Consider the following 7,062-nt stretch of genomic DNA (forward strand, 5'->3'; position numbering starts at 1 on the left):
GAATCAACTGGTGCTATACTCCTTACAAGCTGCCCTGTTTCCTGGGGCCTCTGCAACATACCTGGCACAGGAGCCCTCGCTGTCCGCTCCCTGTCCCCTGTCCCCACATGCCACCCTGGTGGGCCCGTGGGTTAGGCCCCATGTGGGGGGCAGGAAGCAGCCCCATGGACAGGGTAGACCTGTTTCTGTAGGACCTGAGCCTGAAACTGGGCAGCAGTGGAATTGAGGAGGGTGTTGGGGTGGGAAGAGCTGGGGGTGGGGGCTGACGATGCAGAGGTGAGCAGAAGAGAACAGTCTGAGGGGCTTGAGCTGGCAGAAGTGCAGAGGGGTGGAAGGTGAAAGGGAAGGAACCATAGTCCAGGGCAGAGAGGGAAGGAGAAAATTCTGGAGACAGACTTCATTGTAGGGTTCTGACACCTCAGGTGAAAAATTTCAAGGAGCCATCTTTGTTCTAAGTGAATATTTGTTCCAGATCAAGGTCTTGAACACAGCATAAACATGTCTAGGAAGAGATGCTGGGATCAACTATAGCTGAAATTCTAGCACCTTGACTGAGGACCTGTTCTAGAGGCCACATGGTTCTGGAGAACGTTCTAAGACACCTAGTTGGAACAGCTGCTCTGTATTGTGTTAAGAGGGATGAGGACACAGGAGCCCTAGGGGAAGTTTTGAATCCAGTTCTCATGCACTAGGAGAAGAATGAATGCTCTAGTCGAGACTGCTGGGACTTATGAGAGTTTTAGGCCTCTGGCTATGGCCCCCGAACATCTTTCTAAAAGGAAATTACCCTCCGAACTCCCAAGATGCTTCAGCTGACAACTGGTTCTCAGCTGGAGGAAAAAACAAGGCTCTGGGGATGTGACCTGCATCCTGGCTTTCTGCCATCCTGCAGAGGGGCAGCTCCCCAGGGCAGCATCTGGGAAACAAACTTGTTTTGCAATACCTACTGGACCTGTGGTCCATTCCCAAAGCCTGAACATCCTGGGGGTGTGCAGGGGACCCCTCCTCCAGGGCCACTCCCCCGCCTGGGACAGCCAGGCCTGGAGGAGGTATGTGGTTTGGGGAGTGGGAAGGTCAGCAGCTCTGTGGGGGTGAAGGAGCCTGTGGGCAGAGCTTGGAGCTCCCTCCCCCTGCTTCATGCCAACTGTGGGGTCTTCACTGGGAGGGGATATCCATGGATTTTAGGGACAGACACAGACCTGGGCTGGGGTGAGTTAGGCAATGAGAATCCTAGACTATGCAAATTTGAGGCAGTACTTAACCCTTCCTGGCTCAGCCTCTCTAGGGGTTCCAAAAGGGAAACCGAGGCTGAGCGACAGCTCTTCTCCTGCCATCTCTGGACTGTCCCATCAAATGGTGATGGGCACTGATGGGCTGGTAAGGGTGCAGAGTGAGCCCACAGGCTGGGAGGGCAGGACTGCATGTGAATGCACAAGCATGCACCCTAACTAGGACAGAAGGCTCTGCCCAGACACACAAGGGTTAAGATGGTACATGAGCCCACACTGCCATCTCAGAAGAAAGCCCTGCCCTCCCTCCCATTTCTCTTATCTCTAAAAAGCCTCAGGAACCCGGCTTCAAGAGTGACAGCTAGCTTCATCCTGACCCAGGCCAATGGGGATGGGTCACCCATGCTCCTCTGCGCAGATCTGTCTTCAGAAAGAGCTAATTCCACGGCCCATTACACACGTCACAGCCTCTGTGAGGCAGTGAGGACGATGGGGACTCAGACCAAAGTCCTGTCTCTCCAGGCTGACTGTGCCAGGAATTCCCACCTCCCCGGGCTCACACCTCATCCTTCCCTCCCAAGGGAGGTGTGTCATCTCCCTGTCTGCCCTGCTGGTGAGGAAACAGGCCCAGCAAGGGGATGCCAGGGTCACTGTTGGCAAGTCTTTGTACTCCCCTGGGATGTAAATCACTCAACTAGTGGCCCAATCCTCCAGTATCCTAGATGGGAAAGTGAAAAGACCCTGGCTAGGAGCTGAGAGGCCTTTAGCTCCAGGAGCCAGGGACAAGGGGCAGAGCCAGGTAGGACTTGAGGCTCACATTGTTTGAACTTCACCTTCTCATCATCAAAAAAGGCCTGAGGAGAGGGCTCTGGGTACCTTCTACTTCTTTCCCTCAGGAGAGCTCAGCTCCTAACGTACCCCTCCTCCCTGCTGTGCAGGACCCCCATTCTGCATGGCCTAAGGTACCTCTCCTCCCTGGCTTGTCCCCTTGCTTCATTGGGGGGGGGGGTCTGAATAGACAAGGCCTCAGGGCCTTGGAGCTGTTGTTTCCTGCTCCTTTCTGTGACTCAATCTACCTCAGCCAGCCTCTCTTCCCTACCAGAACCAGACCCCAGGGGACCTCATAGGGTCTCTCTCTCTCTCTCTCTCTCTCTCTCTCTCTCTCTCTCTCTCTCTCTCTCTCTCTCTCTCTCTGTCAGTTATGGGGCATGAACCTGAGTTCTTTTGTTCAAGGCTAGCACTCTACCACTTGAGCCACACAGTGCCACTTCTGTTTTTCTGGTGGTTAATTGGAGATAAGAGTCTCTCATACTTTTTCCTGCCTGGGCTGGCCTTGAACCACTATCCTCTCAGCCTCCTGAGTAGCTAGGATTACAGATGTGAGCCACTGGCATCCAGTCTATTCTCTTTTCTCTTTTCCTACCCCAGGCAGGATTCCCATGGGGGCCATACAGTTAAAAGTAATAAGAACTACAGCCCACAGCGCCCTCGGGGGGGGTCCTCGAAACTCACTGTCCTCCATATCCATTGTGTAGAAGGAATAGCCCAGAGAGGACCAGGTACTTGCCAAGATCACACAGGAAGGCTATGGGGGATGAGCGGTAGTCAGGTCGGTCTTAATGTCACAGGGAGCAGAAAAGAAGAGGACACTTTGGGCCCCTGTCTTGCCCTCGTACCTGTTTCTCCTGCCCCCTGCACACAAGACTTGTCTCCATTCCCCCCTGGGAATGTTTTTGTCTTTTTTTTTTTTTTTTTTTTGGCCAGTCCTGGGCCTTGGACTCAGGGCCTGAGCACTGTCCCTGGCTTCTTCCCGCTCAAGGCTAGCACTCTGCCACCTGAGCCACAGCGCCCCTTCTGGCCGTTTTCCATATATGTGGTGCTGGGGAATCGAACCGAGAGCTTCATGTGTAGGAGGCAAGCGCTCTTGCCACTAGGCCATATTCCCAGCCCCTGTTTTTGTCTTCTTGTGTCCTTGAGCTCCCACCTTTGAACCAGAGACCTCAAGCTTCAGTGGGCACCCATGGCCCACAGCCCACCTCCACTCTGCTGTATCGCGCGTGCCTTGTAATGGTCGCCTTCCTCAGCAGGGGGATCCTCAACAAGGGAGCTTCCTTGCTCCTTTCCTTTGCCTCATTCTTGACTCTTCCCTAAATCTTCCTTGCCCTCAGCCAGCTCCCTGCTTACCCCGGGGACTCCCTGAGGCTGGCCACCCATGAGAGAGGCAGAAGCAGAGGCTGGGAATTCACCCTGCTGCAGACTCAAGTTCCTAGATCCCTTCCCCTGGGAACTTTCCTGGGCCTAGAGGCCATGAAAGCCTCTGAGAGTGGGGTGCACAGGTTGCCAACTCAAATGCCTCTAGCGAAAGGAAAGAAAGGCCCAGAGGTGCTAGCCAATAGGGAGTACTGGGAACACTGGCCCAAGCACAGTATGTTCTGTGGATAGGCACTGAGGTTAACATGAAAACAAAACAACAACAACAAAAACTACTGGCCAAACCAAACACTCACATTTGGCTCCCAGACCACCGGTTTTGAGATCTCTGGTTCAAAATATGGAGACAGTTCTTTTGGAAAGCCCCGCCACATCTGGAGATGCCTGTGGGAAAAGGTGAGGAGCAGAAGTTTGGGCTCCCTTTGAGATGGCTCAGCCTCCCTCAAGCCCCCATCTCCTGGCCAGCTGAAAGCTCCCTGCTCTCAGCCAGAAAGAAGAGGAGGTCTGGGAGGCCCTTGCCCCCTGGCTGGGGAGCCAGCATCTGATGGCTACTGCCTCTTCCTAGGGCCTTGGGCAGGAGTATTCTCCAGGCTGGGGGCTCCTGGTTAGGAGATATTTGCACCAGGATGGGAGAAAGTTCCAACACAGGATGGACTGAAGGCCAAGACCCCTCCATCCTGTTCTTGGTGTCAAGACACATGGGCAGCTGTGGGACAGGGGCCTGGCCCCAGGTCTCAGTCAGGCTTCTGAGATTCCCAGGTTGGCAGAGCGGGGAGGGGGTACAATATGGCATTCTGGTAGGGGAGAGGACATTCTTTGGTTCTTTGTTGTTGTTAGATAGAGAAAAGTACAGGGGAGCAAGAAAAGCCCAGCCTGGCTTGATCCCCAGAGGCAAGACTCCCAGGGCACAGATAGAGGGTCCCATGCTTGGCACCTTCCACTCCAACCCCCTCACCCTTTCCTCAGCACCCTAGCCTTCATTCTATGCACAATGCTGAAAGGCCCTCCTGGCCAGCCTGGAAGATCGGGGGGGGGGGGTTGTGGGGGGGGAGGGGGGCGCACCCAGAGAGCTTGCAATAAACTCCCAGTGGAGGGGACTCTGGAACAAAATGGATGAAGATGGCCTGAGGCGAGGAAAGGTCGTCCTCCATCTTCCTTCACCCAAATCCCAGACTCCTAACCAGAACCTCCTTTGTGGCTTGTGGTTGGTGGCTCGTTTCCAAGGCTGCCATAAACAGCTGGAAGGAGCCCTCACCATTCCCCAAGCCTTTCCTTACTGTCCCTGCTCCTGAGGATCCTGCAGTTTGGGAGATTTGGTTTTTCTCCCAAGCAAGTCCCCTTTCTAGACAAAGGATTCATTTCGCCACATTCAACAAGCTCATCTGGGAACAGATGAAGCTGCCAAGGTTCTTTGTGAGAGAATTTCTATATGCTATTGAATTGCTTAAGGCAAAACTCCCCTCCCCGCAAGAAAGTACTCAGAGATGCCATGTCCTGCCACCACAGACCCTCAGGTGGGCTTAGGGACCCCCAGGTAGGAATCAGTGGTTTAGTTACCCAGCATCCTTGTTTGCAGGAAGGGCTGGCCCAGAGACAGGAGACAGCCTGCCCAAGGTCACACAGCAAGTAGGTGGCAGAATGGGGCAAGAACACCCTCAACTCTGATCTCCTCTGCCCCAATACCTTTTCTCCAGGAACCACTAGCCATGCCTGAGGGGCCTATTTCCCTCTGTCAGCACAATGTTGGGTGATTCTCACATCCCTCCAGCTCAGCCTCAACTGCTGTCCCCTTCGGTTTCCTCTTCCCTGTCTCACCTCCTGGTATTTACTACATCTGTGCCATTCCCAGGCTCCCCCCCATCCAACAAACTGGCCCTTCTGAGCCTCTCCCAGGAGGGAGAGGGGGCCCCAAGCTGGGGCTTCGGTACTGAGACTTTTGTACACCACAAACTTTTTGTATATTTTTAATTTTGCTGCGACATGAGATATTAAAAAATCATTTCAGTACATGTTTCTTATGTCTTATTGTTCTGGCTTCTCTGGTAGGATGGGGGTGGGGATGAGAAAGAAAGGGTGAGAGGAAGGCTTCCTTCTGCCATAATTCCTGTGGCTTCAAGACAGAAAAGCATGGGCAGTAAGTATGACTCAAATGGTAGAACAGTTACCTAAGCAAACTCAAGGCCCTGAGTTCAATCCCCAGTAGCCTCAAATAGGTAGGACATTGGACAAACTTCCCTGTTGATTGGATAGAATCTCAATCAGCCAGCCAGACATTACTAATCAATCCCTTTCTCCTTTCTCCTGCTGGGAAGAGATCTATTTTTTGTTTCATTTTCATTTTGTGCCAGGCCTGGCACCTTCAAGTCCTGGGACTTGAACTCAGGGCCTGGGTACTATCCTTGAGATTAAAAAAATTTTTTTCTTTTTTCTCAAGACAAACACTGTACACCTTAACCACAGCTCCACTTGCCACTTTTTGTGGTTTACTGAACATAACAGTGTCATGGGCTTTCCTGCCCAGGCTAACTTTGAACTGTGATCCTCAGATCTTAGCCTCCTGAATAGCTAAGACTACACATATGAGCCACCAGGGTCCAGCCAGCCAGATCTGGTTTTTATAATCCTCTACACAGCTCTCTGGGCAGCCCACACCAATAAACTGGACTTGAATCCTATCTGCCATAGTTAAACGTTTGAAAACAGAGACAGGCTCATCTTTTTGACTCACAAGCTATTTTCAATAACACATGCCATCACTGTATGCTTCTCTTCTCATTCTGTCCCTGGACCAGCCTCTGAGGTGGGCACCAGAGCTATCCTGCTTTTGATGCCCGAGGACCCTGCGGCTCTGGGAGGTGAGGTGAACATGTTCAAGTTCATTCACCTTTGAACCTAGGGCCTCCTGTCTCCAGCTTCCTTACTGACCTTGTGACTAGGCAAGTTGTCTGCTCATGGCTCTGAGGTGAGCACTACAGGGAAGGCAGAGATTGTTTTCTACATCTAGTGGTATTCAAAACATTTCTTGTACTGGGTGCCAGTGGTTCATGCCTGTCATCCTAGCTACTCGGGAGTCTGAGATCTAAGGATCGTGGTTCCGAGCCAGAGCAGGAAAGTCCGTGAAACTCTTATTTCCAATAAACTACTCAGAAAAATCTGGAAGTAGTGCTGTGGCTCAAGTGGAAGAGTGCTAGCTTTGAGCAAAAGAAGCTCTGAGTCAGCACCCAGGCCCAGAGTGCAAGTGCCAGAACTGGCCAAAAAACCAACAAACCCAACAAACAAAACATTTCTTGCCCTAGTTGAGATTCCCAGCAAGGGGGGAACTCTAGGCTGGTTTAAAAGGTTAGGGGACAACTCTGATGTCCAGAGCAGGGCCAGGAATCGGCTCACACATCCTGACTTCTTCCTGTTGGCCCAGCAGGCTGAGTGGAGCTCCCACTTCCTGCTGCTGGGAGGTGGCTGGCACCATGAAACAGAGCAGGAGGAAGCAGCCAGGAAGCAGCATGAGCCTCCTTCCCTCTGATGGAGGGAGAGAATGGAGAGAGGGACTAGGGGCTCCAAGTCTCCATAGCTACCTCACCCTAAGGCAAACAGGAGCCTAGCTCTCCAGCACTGCCAGCCGATG

Source organism: Perognathus longimembris, chromosome 6, assembly GCF_023159225.1.
Source record: "Perognathus longimembris pacificus isolate PPM17 chromosome 6, ASM2315922v1, whole genome shotgun sequence".
NCBI lineage: Eukaryota > Metazoa > Chordata > Mammalia > Rodentia > Heteromyidae > Perognathus > Perognathus longimembris.